Here is a 14,848-nt window from a genome sequence, read left to right as displayed (position 1 = left end):
TGGTAATCCACAAGCCCCAATGTGAGAGCCAGTGTAGTAAATTTTATCTCACATTCACATTACTGTGAGCTGACTGGAGTGTAGTTACAATAGTATACAATAGTTTAACATTTAATTTTTGGTATTTGTCAGACAGGCGACTTACAGTGCATTCAGGCTATACATATCAGTGTGTTCTCTGGGAATTAAAATCGCAACCTTTTGCACAGTTAACAAAATGCTCTAATCACTGAGCCACAGAAACCTTACAGCAAGAGTTGTAATAAACATCTTTATTTTCATAAAACAAGTAAACTGAAAACAAACTATATACTAATTGCAAAAACTGATCATTAACATGACAGGTCTCTACAGGGAAAGATGGCATTGTTGCTACACAATGTGAATTCCCACGAGGACAATACAAATGCAGCCATGCAGCTGCTTTGGCCATCTTTGCCATCCACAATTTCAGATGCACAAACACCACGTGTCAGTGGAAGATGCCCAAAGCAGCTAAGAGCACACACTCCGTAGAGGAGCTGTTCCCTCCACCGAATGAGCCTTATAACCCACTGACACGAGAGCCAACAGCAGAGGATCGTGATTGGCTGAGGAACAGACACAGGGGCAGGTTCTCAGGAATGTCCTGGCTTCTCTCACCTGAGCCTGAAGAGAATCCTCACACCTTGGAAGCACATTCTGTTCCTAGTGTTTTAGAGTCTGTAGGTCATCAGGGGTCTGAAGCTATCCTGGCCAGTATGGCTTTGTCAGAGGAGGAACGGAGGGCTATTCAGGTGGCAACAACTGGTCAGCGCAACAATCCAAACTGGCATTTATTTAGACATGGAAAGCTGACTGGCAGCAACTGTGGAGCTGTCCTTAGGTCAAAGCGTGTGACTGCTCCACTTCTTGCTAGGGTGCTGGGAAAGCAACAAGCCCTAGAGGGTGTTTTGTCTGTACAGTGGGGTATTGTGAACGAGAAAGAAGCCATCCAGGCATTCACCACAGCAAATCAGATGGCTGTCTCCATCAGGAGTGTTGGGAGCATCTCCAGATGGTCTGGTGGGGTCATCTGCAATACTGGAGGCCAAGTGTCCATACGATGCAAGAGAAAAGTTAATTAGTGAGGCAGTGCAAAAATAAGGGCTTCTGTGTCAGTATGGAAGGGGGTGTTTACAGCCTGCGCAGAGACCACCCCTACTGGCATCAAGTACAGGGGTGGCTTCACCTCACTGCAAGAGAAACCTGCTACTTCACTGTGTGGACCACAAAACAAAGTGTCATCATCCCCATATCCAGAGATGACACTTGGCAATCAAACCTGCAAGTCCTGGAAGACTTTTTAACGTCCCACATGCTTCCACAGCTGGCACAAAAGTAAACGGTAAATATTGTTCAATATATACATAGTTAATAAAGAAAACTGTTTATCAGAAGGTTGCCTAAAATGTACATAGTTATTATTAGGATTGCATGCCACGGTATGCAGAATAGGTCTCTGTGTATCCATTTGTTTGGGAATAGCAATTTTGATGTCAGTGCAATCCAATATCATTCTGCAATTTTGGAAAGGTAGAAATGAACAAGGCATGCAGGTCTGGTTTTTCTCCTGGCTGGGAACAGTACTCATTATATCCTTAAAAAGGACCTTGTGAAAAAAACTCTATGAATGTTATTAATACATTACTTACAGTCCTTGTACTACAGTGAAAGAGTGCAGCCAAGTGTAAGTGTGTATAGTTGTGGCGAATTTTCATCAAGGTCATGAAAATCTGGTCCTCAAGGATGATTTCTTTGGGTCTCCATCCAACGAAGTACGTAATGGAATCCTCAAAACGAGCAACATATTCACACACAGGACTGAAAGTATCTTTATCGAGCAATCCTGTCTCCATCCGAATCACACTTTCACTCATCTGAGAGGCTGAATACCTGTCATGACAGCTACTCGTTTGCCCTTTGTATTTGAGAAACTAAATCTCTGCTGTGGAATGCTCTAACTCAATCTCGAGCTGGATTATTTTTCTTCGTTCAGACTGCAGCTCTTCTTTAGTTGTGCTACTATTTGGGTATTCCTCAGATTTGATAGTGAGGGTTTGGGTTTGATAAGCTGGAGATTCATCCATAGGTGGTGGAACATTTTTAGGCACATCAGCGCTATCCTGTCTCAGGGAGTATGAATGATCTTCCAAAATTTGTCCAGTGGGAACATAATTTGTGGATAGAAACAAAACAGGGACATTTTTTCCCCCTGCAGGAATATGACAGCTGCTGATGCGAAAAGTGGACACTGGGCTTCCTGTCAGTACATTCAAAATAAGCAATGTTAGTTTTATGGAAGTTACACCTTTACAGATTAAAATTACAAATTGGGGTGGGGGAATCACACAATAAAATATTTGTATTATATTAGAATGGAGTTTTTCAGCATTTACATCAATGTTCTTCATTGATCTGTCCACGTTTATATAGCACATTAAAAATACAGTTGTGGCCAAAAGTTTTGAGAATTACATAAATATTGGTTTTCAAAAAGTTTGCTGCTTTTAGATCTTTGTTTCAGTTGTTTCTGTGATGTACTGAAATATGATTACAAGCACTTCATACGTTTCAAAGGCTTTTATCGACAATTACATGACATTTATGCATAGAGTCAGTATTTGCAGTGATGGCCCTTCTTTTTCAGGACCTCTGCAATTCGACTGGGCATGCTCTCAATCAACTTCTGGGCCAAATCCTGACTGATAGCAACCCAATCTTTCATAATCACTTCTTGGAGTTGATCAGAATTAGTGGGTTTTTGCCGGCGACTGAGTGAATGGCAACGTAGTTCATCGCCTCCTCCGACGATTTAATTAAAAAGTCCACTAAATCTTGAGAAAAACATAAGCTTTTTTTAAAACAGTCTATAATAGTGGGACAACGATGGAAACGAGAGAGAAGAGTAGGAAAATTAACACGGAGGTACCAGAAACTGAAGGTAGACAGCAAGAAGCAGCCGACGCAACACATACGTTAGCGTTAACTCAAAAGCAAGATGCTAACAGTCAGCAAGCTCCCTCAGATAACATGCAAACCAATCTGGAACGAATTTTGGAGGAGATTCAAAACTTTCGCAAAGAGAATAATCGTCAGCTGCATGAAATTAAGACTGAATTAAACAAGACAAACCAAAGAATTAGTCACGCAGAAGATCGCATTGAAGAAGCTGAAACACGAATGCAAAACGTGGAAGAGATAATGCAAAAAATGATAAAAATGCAATCGCATTTGGAAAGCAAACAGATTGACCAAGAAGGTAGATCGAGAAGAGATAATATAAGGATATGCAACGTGCCAGAAGGCGCAGAGAAAAATCCCATGACTGACTACATTGAACAACTTCTGCGAGACACGTTGGATTTTCCTCCGGAGGCAGAACTGCATGTGGAGAGAGCACACCGAGCACTTGCACCTAAGCCTGGAGTGAGCGCGAGACCCAGGTCGATTGTAGTGAAATTCCTCAGGTACAAAATGAAAGAAGAAGTGATCCGGAGAGCATGGATGAAAAAGGATATATTTGTGGGTCAGCAAAAAATCTACTTCGATCATGATTATCCCCCTGCGGTTCTTCAAAAAAGAAAGGAATACACGGAGGTAAAAAAAGCGCTAAAAGAAAAGAAGATTCGATTCCAGACCCCTTATCCGGCCAGGCTACGTGTGTTCTATGAGGATGGAACTCACATCTACAACACAGCTGACGAAGCGTATATGGATCTGAAGGAAAGAGGGTTCAACGTGGAGAAAACATCGCTGACTGAATCACTCGCTGAGCAACTAGAGCGCACTTCTTGGGAGACGGTTCCACAACGTAAAACAAGAGGTAGAAAGGCACCGAGATCGACAGACATCAGAGAACGTCTACAGGCATATAGAAGATAATGCGAAACTGACGATTTAAAAAAAAAGAGAGGAAAAAGGCTGTTTTTGGTCCTTGATTCGTTAGATAGATCTTAATTTAATTTCTATTTTCGTATTATTGAATGACAGCACATATCTACGTCAGACACGTGAGTTATGTTCTCTTATATCTCATGTAAAGACGGTGAACAGGAGGGCCCCAATCACCACTATGGAAGAGAAGGTTCTCCCTCCAAGCCAGACGCCACTACTTACTTGTTACAGGGTCGTATGTTCCTGACCCCTATCTTGGAAGCACGTTATGTTTGTTGTTTATTGCTTCTCCAGGGACTGTGCCTTGCCTTCTATCATCCTTTAGATAGCAATGTTATATTGAGCAGACATGGCAAATAACGAAGTAAAAGTAATTTCTTTCAATGTGAATGGTTTGCTTAACCCAATTAAAAGGAAAAAAATCTTAAGCAAAATGAAAAAAGAAAATGCTCATATTGTATATCTACAAGAGACGCATCTGAGTAACACTGAGCATGAAAAACTTAAAAGAATGGGATTTACCCAGATCTATTATTCTTCATATCATACAGGGCATAGAAGAGGAGTTATTATCTTGATATCCAACAAGATTATTTTTGAAAAGAAATATGAGTATGCTGATAAGGAGGGCCGATTTATTTTTGTTCATGGAGTGATGAATGGAACATATGTTACTTTATTTAACATTTATGCCCCACCAGGTAGTAATGTCACCTTTTTTCAAAAGATTTTTCAGATTATATCCTCTGAAACACAAGTTATATTGATCTGTGGAGGTGGTTTGAATATACATTTACAGCCTGAGCTTGACTCTTCAAACAAAAAGGTTATTTTTTCTAAACCCATCCATCGGAAAATTAACACATTGATGAATGATATTGGCATAATTGATGTATGGAGAGATCTACACCCGAATACTAAGGATTATACACATTTTTCTCCTCCACATAATGTCTACACCAGGATAGACTATTACCTCATGTTTAATAGAGATAGGACCAGGGTGACAAGCTGTGATATTGGAATGATAGATATTAGTGATCATACCCCAATCTACCTAACAGTAAAACTAGATAATAAATCTAAGGATACTTTGTGGAAACTTAACTTGAATCTTCTTAATGATCCTTCTTTTAAAATATGTATTAAAAATGAGATTCATTCTTATTTAGAAATTAATGATAATGAAGAGGTCACACCCCCCATACTGTGGGATGCTGCAAAGGCAGTATTAAGAGGTAAAATTATAGCACTAGCCTCAATTAAAAAGAAAACTCGACAACAGGAGTTAAAAAAATTACAGCATCTATTAAATTTATTAGAAAAAGAACATAAGGACAAGCAAACCCCAAAAATACTAGAACAAATGAAGAAAACAAGAAACGAAATTAATATGCTGTATACTCAAGATATAGAGAAAAAAATTATGTTTTCTAAGCAAAAATACTACGAAAATGGATCTAAATTTATGAAAATATTGGCATGGAAATTAAAAAAACAACAAGCAGATAAAACTATATACAAAGTCAAGGATCCTATTACCAATACAATACAAACCAAACAAGAAAATATTCACAATACTTTTGAAAGGTATTATAAAAAATTATATTCTAAAATGCCAGAAGATAGAAACCAGGAGATTGATTGTTTTTTAGATACATTGGAGTTACCTACCCTTACTGATGAGCAAAATAAAACACTGATAGCAGAAATAACAGCAAATGAAGTAAAAGGGGCTATTACTAAACTAAAATCTAATAAATCTCCAGGACCGGATGGATTTACTGGAGAGTGGTATAAAGTATTCCAAAAGGAATTAATACCTATTCTGGTCCGTACTTTTAATTGTGTACTAAAGAATGCAATAGCTCCTCCATCCTGGAAGGATGCAGTTATATCTATTATTCCAAAAGATGGCAAAGATAAGCTAGAATGTGGATCGTATAGACCTTTATCAATATTGAATGTCGATTATAGACTTTTCACATCAATTATGTCCAGAAGGATGGAAGAATTCCTGCCTAACCTAATAAATCAAGATCAATCAGGTTTTATCCGTCAGAGGCAGACACAGGATAATATTAGGCGTACACTGCAAGTTATGAATTATATCAAGAAAAATAAATTAAAATCAGTGATTCTAAGTCTAGATGCTGATAAAGCCTTTGATTCAGTCAATTGGACTTATCTATATAAGGTTCTACATAAATTTGTCTTTCACAAAGATATAATTAGAAGTATACAGGCACTCTATGATACACCAACTGCAAAAATAAAGATTAATGGTTATTTATCAAAATCATTTACATTGGAAAGGGGCACTAGACAAGGATGTCCATGGTCCCCTCAATTATTTGCACTATATTTAGAACCCTTAGTACAAAGCATCAGACAGGATAAAACAATTCAAGGTATCAGTATAAAAGGAGTGGAACACAAAATAGCCTGCTATGCAGATGATATACTGATTTATCTTGGAGATCCAACCAAGTCTTTGCCTCAACTAATGAAACAATTTCAGAGTTCTGGCCCTCTTTCTGGATATAAATTAAATATTGATAAAACGGAAATAATTTCATATAATTATAATCCCCCTGTAAATATAAAAAATACATATTTGTTAAAATGGCATACAAAGTCATTTAAATATTTAGGTATCCATTTGACGAAAAATATAGAAAAATTACAAAGAAAGAATTTTGACCCACTAACTGTAAAAATCAGAGAATATTTAACCAGATGGAATCTAATTCCCTTTTTTAGTTTTAGCTCAAGGATTGAAGCAATTAAAATGAATGTATTACCAAAATATCTTTACCTATTTCAATGCCTACCTCTAGAAATAACCGGAAAACAATTCATAGAGTGGGATAAATTGCTTTCACGTTTTATTTGGCAAGGGAAAAAGCCCAGAGTACGCTTTAAAACATTGCAGCTCCCAAAGGATAAAGGAGGGTGGGCTCTTCCCTCATTAAAAGATTATTATACAGCAGCGCAAATTAGGACAGTGGTGAATTGGTGTGACCCACATTATAATGCTCCTTGGAAGGATATGGAAAACTATACTACAAAGAATATCCCTGTACAAGCAATATTAGCAGATAATAATTTAAGACTATATATAGATACGCTAGAAGACCCATGGACAAAGCTTACTTTAAATGTTTTTGATCATCTGTGATAAAAGAATTTAAATTATTGGAATATACTTCCATTCTTAAATGGATTGCTTATGATTCAGACTTCACTCCAAATCAGTCGGATAATAGATTCAAGTTGTGGACAAATAAGGGAATAACTTCTTTTTGCACAATCATTGAGAAAGGTGAAATCATAAGCTTTCACGTATTGAAGGAAAAGATCTCACTAGAAAATCAAGATTTTTACAGATACCTCCAGGCTCGAAGTTATTATGATAAAAAAATAAAAGGGAAATTCAAAGATAAACTTAATCCACTAATAGAATTGCTTAAAAAAGCATATACATCAGGTATTAGATATAAGATAGTCTCTCAGATATACAAGAGCTTAATAAATATGAAAAAATACTCTACAAGTTATATCAAAGAGAAATGGATGACAGAAAGTGGAATATTTTTTTCTGATGAAGAATGGTCAACTGTATGGAAATTTCAGTGGAAATCAACTAGGTCACTAAATTGGAAGGAGTATTGTTGGAAAAACATTATTAGATATTTTATAACACCAATACAAACAGCCAAATACAGTAATAACACTTCAAAATGTTGGCGAAACTGTGTATGCAATGAAGCAAACCATTATCGTATATTTTGGGAATGCCTACATATTCAGGAATATTGGAAAGAATTACAGGATGCTCTTGAACATATTTTTAGAAGAGACATACCTCTAGAATTCAAACTACTGTATTTTGGTTGTGTTAACTTAGAAACTATTGCAGTAGATAACAAATATCTGATGGGTGTCCTTTTAGCAGCCAGTAAGAAGGCAATCACTCGCAAATGGTTGCAACAAGAGAGACCGACATTAGATGACTGGATAGATGTGACCATAGAGATTTATATGATGGAAAAGATTACCTTTTTTGTTAACTTAAAGAGAGATGTTTTTCTGGAAAAATGGAGGAATTGGGTTGCATATGTATCCGAAAGAAGATCAGATTTTGCTTCTATACTTAAATAGATCAAGATTAATATATAATATATATGTTAATAATATATGTTTATATGTGTATGTAATAATCATTCCCATAAGTCATTTGAGAATAGAAGAAGCCATCTGAGGTTGTTAAGGATTGAGTATAACTAAGACACATGTTCTTTCCCTGGATGTATATAGTTTCTATTTTTATTTTTGCTCTTGTGTTTTTTTTGTTTTTGTTTTTATTATAAAAAATTGTAAAAAAGGGAAATAAATTATATTTTGAAACAATCGAACAAACCTAAAGTACAAGTCATACTTAAAACACAGTAAGTAATTGTTCATACCTGCATTTGTTAAAACACTTTGTGATTGTAATGAGCATTATGTAAACTGAAATATATTGTGTTGTGATTGTACTGAAATGAAAGATCAAAATAAACACAAAATAGCAAAAAAAAAGAATTAGTGGGTTTTTGTTTGTCCACCGGCCTCTTGAGGATTGACCACAAGTTCTCAATGGGATTAAGATCTGGGGAGTTTCCAGGCCATGGACCCAAAATTTCAACATTCTGGTCCCCGAGCCACTTAGTTATCACTTTTGCCTTATGGCACGGTGCTCCATCGTGCTGGAAAATGCATTGTTCTTCACCAAACTGTTGTTGGATTGTTGGAAGAAGTTGCTGTTGGAGGGTGTTTTGGCACCATTCTTTATTCATGGCTGTGTTTTTGGGCAGAATTGTGAGTGAGCCCACTCCCTTGGATGAGAAGCAACCCCACACATGAATGGTGTCAGGATGCTTTACTGTTGGCATGACACAGGACTGATGGTAGTGCTCACCTTTTCTTCTCCGGACAAGCCTTTTTCCAGAAGCCCCAAACAATCGGAAAGGGGCTTCATCGGAGAATATGACTTTGCCCCAGTCCTCAGCAGTCCATTCACTATACTTTCTGCAGAAGATCAATCTGTCCCTGATGTTTTTTTTGGAGACCATACTTTTTTTAATTAATGGTGACTTATTTAATACTGCTTATTTATTGTTATATGTTGTCAAATTAAAACTGTTTAAAGGATCAGTGGTTTCCTTTTTCATTTTACCTTGTGCATGCAAGGGCAGCTGGAAAATTCCTGGTGCCTAGCATATACTAAAATGTGGTGCAAATGGTTGCACAAACTTCTTCCAGCAGCACACGAGCATGTAAATGCATTCAGCTGAGGCGGGGTGCTGGTTTCAAGTGTGATCTAAAGAAAGTGATACAAAGGCTTGCATGTATTTCACATATTTAACACTTTAGTGTTTACCTGGGTTTGTGTATTGTATGTTTGGGACAGCTATTGTTTGTTATTGTTTATTGAATATATCAAATATGTACATATATTATACTCATATGTATAATGTATAGTGTGAGTGCATGTGTGTTTTCATATATTCATATGCACAATTATGTATGCAGTACCACATGCTATGCTAACTTAATCCTAACTGCAGATGGTGCTGTTACTACTAGACTTTATAAACTATGTTTGATATTGATACTAAGACAAGTAATGCATTATAAACAGCCTTTAGCTGAATACTGAATGCATTTAACGTTACCTCAAGCTGATGTGGTTCCTCACGCTTTTTTAATGACCAATAGCACCTGGCCAAAATTACCACTTTCCTTAAAATAATGTTTCAGACTGAAGTGTCCAAACACACACACAAACACAGTTATTAACAGGACATTTTTATTATTATTAAACCACTAAATTAAACCACAAAAACAAGATTGATCATTCAGAAATTAACAATCATGGCAGCTGTATAACATAATACATACCTTGATAATCAAAAACGAATTTCTCAAAAAAGAATTTATAACCCGTCCAATTTTGATCGCCTCACATCTCCCTGAAAACTGTCAACAAAACGAACAACATCTGCTATTCTTATTGTGGGTAAATGTATTAATGATTGTGAGAAAACTAGTTCGGACTCCATTTTGACAATGAATGAATAGCGATCGTAACCGGCGGCAATTTGCCGGGTTGCCTTCTGTGTGAAAGCAAACACGTCCTGGGATTGATTCCGGCATTGAACCCATTAAGGAATGCCACTGTAATGGAAATCACAACATATATATATATATATATACAGTACAGACCAAAAGTTTGGACACACCTCTTTCAAAGAGATTTCTTTATTTTCATGACTATGAAAATTGTAGAGTCACACTGAAGGCATCGAGGGCTATTTGACCAAGAAGGAGAGTGATGGGGTGCTGCGCCAGATGACCTGGCCTCCACAGTCACCGGACCTGAACCCAATCCAGATGGTTTAGGGGTGAGCTGGACCGCAGACAGAAGGCAAAAGGGCCAACAAGTGCTAAGCATCTCTCGGGGAACTCCTTCAAGACTGTTGGAAGACCATTTCAGGTGACTACCTCTTGAAGCTCATCAAGAGAATGCCAAGAGTGTGCAAAGCAGTAATCAAAGCAAAAGGTGGCTACTTTGAAGAACCTAGAATATGACATTTTCAGTTGTTTTACACTTTTTTGTTATGTATATAATTCCATATATAATTCCACATGTGTTAATTCATAGTTTTGATGCCTTCAGTGTGACTCTACAATTTTAATGTGTCCAAACTTTTGGTCTGTATTATATATATATATATATTTATTTATTATAAAATTCAACTTGAATTTCAATACTATTAAACTGACTGAAATCTCAAGTTTATAAATTGAAACGGTAAAATATCACAAGATAGCCTAAATGAACTTGTACTCTATATAGTTTCCGAAGACCTTGATTGCATTTTAGCATAAAACTAACAATATAATTAATTTTTTTTAAATTAACAATTCCTGTATAAAATGTGACAGAAAGCTTTATATCAAACATTTTGAAATCATCCACATCTGAGCAATGCGGGAGGCATGTTCTGCACCAAAGCTTGAACAAAGTAGTTTTCAGATGCAATGAAAAAAAAAAACTGGATAAAATACACGAACCTTGTAAATCGTTATGAACATAGCCTAGACTCTGTTCCTAAGTATATCATGGAAATTTGTTAACCAACAGTAACACATTTTAACCGATTAATTGCCTATTTTTGTTTGCTGCATGTTTTTTTTTAAACATTCTAAAAGTAAATTAAGTTTGTGAGAAGAAAAAGTCATGAGAGAGTCATGTATAAATAACAGCAGGCCTAATAGTGTTATAATGAACCAACAGGATATTTTTTGTTCCCTTCATTTCACAACAAATACTTTATATTTAACCATCAGAACAAGAATTATAAATATATAATTTTAATGGATAAATATAATTGCAGTATATAATATAGGCTAAGTTATAAACAAAAAAATGAATAAATATATATTAATTTAAAGAGTTTATGAGCAAAAATACCACTGCTTATGCGGAATGGCAGGGATGAATATGTGCGCGTGAGGCACCAGCGCGACAAAACAGCTGAAACAGAAAATACTAAATTTTTGGTCAAACAGTAAAGGCATAAGTCAAAAATGCTAAATGCATTTAAAACAGAGTTAATAAGACTTATTGCTAAATGCTGGAACGTTCTCAATTTGCTCTGCATATGGAACTGGAAGGATTTGTTTTTTAACCAAGAATGAACCAAAATGAAAACATTTAGCTTGTAATCTATATATATATATGTATGTATATATGTATATATATAATGGCTGTTTAACAATAATAGCATGCAGAAATTCTTTGAATTTTTGATCAGTAGACTGTAGCCTAAAACTATCCCATGTTTGAAATTAATTCACTGTAAATTTTCGAATGTTCTTTAAGGATGTTACAATGTTATATTATAATGCTATTGTTGTTTTAATCTTCGTTTACAAACCAACTGTAATGAGTTCGTGAGTGGAAAGAAGAGGACGGAGGGGTCAGCTTGACTTTTAACGGTTCAAAGTGTCAACTACACCAACATAAACACAATGGATGCATCCGAAATCGCATACTTCTCTACTATAAAGTATGGAAAAAACAGTAGGCGAGCGAATGAGTATGTTTGAATCTTTTGTGTTCATAAAAGAGTAGGCGACAATTGCAATAATTCTCACGAGATTCGGACGTAAGTATACTTAATTTGCATTCTGTTGTGCCTACTCACATACTATATACTATAAACCCACTTTATATTAAGTGTCCCTAATACCTGTGTACTTACATAGTAACTAAATGTGTATGTAGTATGTAACCACAGTGTATCTACAGCTCTAATGTTTGTGTAACAGGACATTGGTATCAACACTTTTTGGTAATGAAAGTACAAATGTGTAACAAAAGTGTTACTTTATATTAGATTTATCATGTAATTACTCTGATGTTACACAGCAGCAGCCAGTAAAGTTAGGCTTTACATATAAATTGTGGTTGGTGTCCAGAATGTTACACTTTATATTAAGTGGACAGTTCCTGAGGAGTTATCATGTAGGTACACCAACTCCAACTCGAGATCTAACCCCTACCACTTTACATATTCCTAAACCGGACCCACTTTATATTAAGTGGCCTTAACTACTATGTACTTACATTTTAATTAATAATTTAGTACAATGTACTTATTGTGTACATACATGTTTTTACATTGTACTTATATTTTAAAAAAAACTACTACATGTAATTACATCTGTATTTAATTTCTGTAATTACATTTATAATTACACTGTTGACCCATACTTTACACCTTAACCCACCCTTAAACTTACCCATACCTCCAACCCTCTCCCTAACCTTACCCCATCCCACCTCAATAGCAGCAAAAGTGTTTTACAACACAATAAGTACATTGTACTTATTTTTTTATGTAAGTACATAGTAGTTAAGGCCACCTAATATAAAGTGGGACCAGTTAAATATGACCTGTTACACATTTGTATTTACACAAACCATCCTGAGGATTGTTACATATGTGTAGTTACAGAAATATTACAGCTATAGATACTATGTACCAATGTGTACCATATTTTTCAGACTATAAGTCGCACCTGGGTATAAGTCGCATCAGTCCAAAAATACGTCATGAGGAAAAAACATTTAAGTCGCACTGGACTATAAGTCGCATTTATTTAGAACCAAGAACCAAGAGAAAACATTACCGTCTACAGCCGTGAGAGGGCGCTCTATGCTGCTCAGTGTAGACTACAGGAGCACTGAGCAGTATAGAGCGCTTTCTGGCGGCTGGAGATGGTAATGTTTTCTATTGGTTCATGTCAAATTAATTTTGATAAATAAGTCGCAGGACCAGCCAAACTATGAAAAAAAGTGTGACTTATAGTCTGGAAAATACGGTACTTACACTGTGGTTACATACTACATACACATTTAGTTACTATGTAAGTACACAGGTAACAAAAAAAATAGTAACAAAAATATGTACTTATTATTTACAAAACTACTGGAAAGTAGATTTAAATTTATATTTTAAAATATAATGTATTCCTGCGATTTCAAAGCTGAATATTTTAGCATCATTACTCCAGTCACATGATCCTTCAGAAACCATTCAGATATTCTGATTTGCTGCTCAAAAAAAGCTATTATTATTATTACGTTTAAAACAGCCGAGTATACTTTTTTCAGGTTTCTTTGATCAATAGCAAGAACAGCATTTATCTGAAATATATATTTTTGTAATGTCTTTATCTTCACTTTTGATCAATTTAAAGCATTCTTTTATTGTGGCCAGCCTAAGGCACAGCTGTGCAATAATTATGCAGTCTAATCGCACCTGTGAGGTGGATGGATTATCTTGGCAAGTGCTCACTAACACAGATTTAGACAGATTTATGAACAATATTTGAGAGAAATAGGCCTTTTGTGTACATAGAAAAAGTCTTAGATCTTTGAGTTCAGCTCATGAAAAATGGGGGCAAAAACAAAAGTGTTGGGTTTATAATTTTGTTCAATACGGCACTGTACAAAAAAAACCCCAAAATAAAACAAAAAATCATCATGAATTATTTCTGACTGGGGTGCTCTGGCTCCGTTAAGAATTACTTCCCTATCCTAATATCTGAGGAGATGAAAGAAGAGTGTTCGAGGGAGGTTTGTATCTTCAGGATTGCCATAAGTAAGGTGAGCCCCCTAGATATCTTTCTACCACCCTTGAGGGAAGGGACCGACTTTGTTTGATGCTCCTGGAGAAACTGAATGCCATTTCCCCCATCTGCTGACTCAGGTACCACCACAAGTTGGACATTAACTCTTCGTGATCAATTTGCATGTGTAATAGCCATGTAATGGGAAAGTCATGTGACCTAATGTTTATGGGAGTGTTATTCATTAAGTGGGGTTAAAACACCTGTGGGGAGGGTCCGTTGGAAAGAGAAGAATGGGGGTGAGTGCTGGAGCACATATTTTGTTGACCGTACAAGCCTGTACAAATAAAACAACAGTTAAGCTTTTAAGGAAACACATCACGAAAGTTATTCCTCCACTCAGCTCCTTAGCGGTCTTTGGATTGTTCTTTATGCGCCGCTACAGCATGTTTGCATTCATAGAATCCATCCGCCTTTATAAAGATATACTAGCTTGGCGGGCAATTTGTCCACTTTTCACATCATAGTTCAGACACTAAGGCCCGTTTTAGGCTTCTCCTTACTTTCATATTTTAAACATCCATCAATTAGTGATGAAAAAATTTGCGTGCTGGTGGAAACTACACAAGACCTATTCTGACTTGCCATCTCCACAATGAATGCACTGTTAAAGAGAAATGCATCTTTACAAACTATGATTGTTTGTGATAAGTTTGTATTATTTATTTAAATAGTAATTTAATGT

At 36.0% G+C, this 14,848-nt stretch overlaps 1 protein-coding gene across 1 annotated transcript in view; it reads left to right on the top strand.

Moving 5' to 3' along the window:
* LOC132106088 (gastrula zinc finger protein xFG20-1-like) overlaps positions 1 to 14,848 on the top strand; it is a 257,526-nt gene that overhangs the window by 82,058 nt on the left and 160,620 nt on the right. The gene's annotated exons all lie outside the window — the stretch shown is intronic.

This window comes from Carassius carassius, chromosome 26 (assembly GCF_963082965.1).
Source record: "Carassius carassius chromosome 26, fCarCar2.1, whole genome shotgun sequence".
Lineage (NCBI taxonomy): Eukaryota > Metazoa > Chordata > Actinopteri > Cypriniformes > Cyprinidae > Carassius > Carassius carassius.
This window is presented reverse-complemented; position numbering and strand designations above follow the sequence as displayed.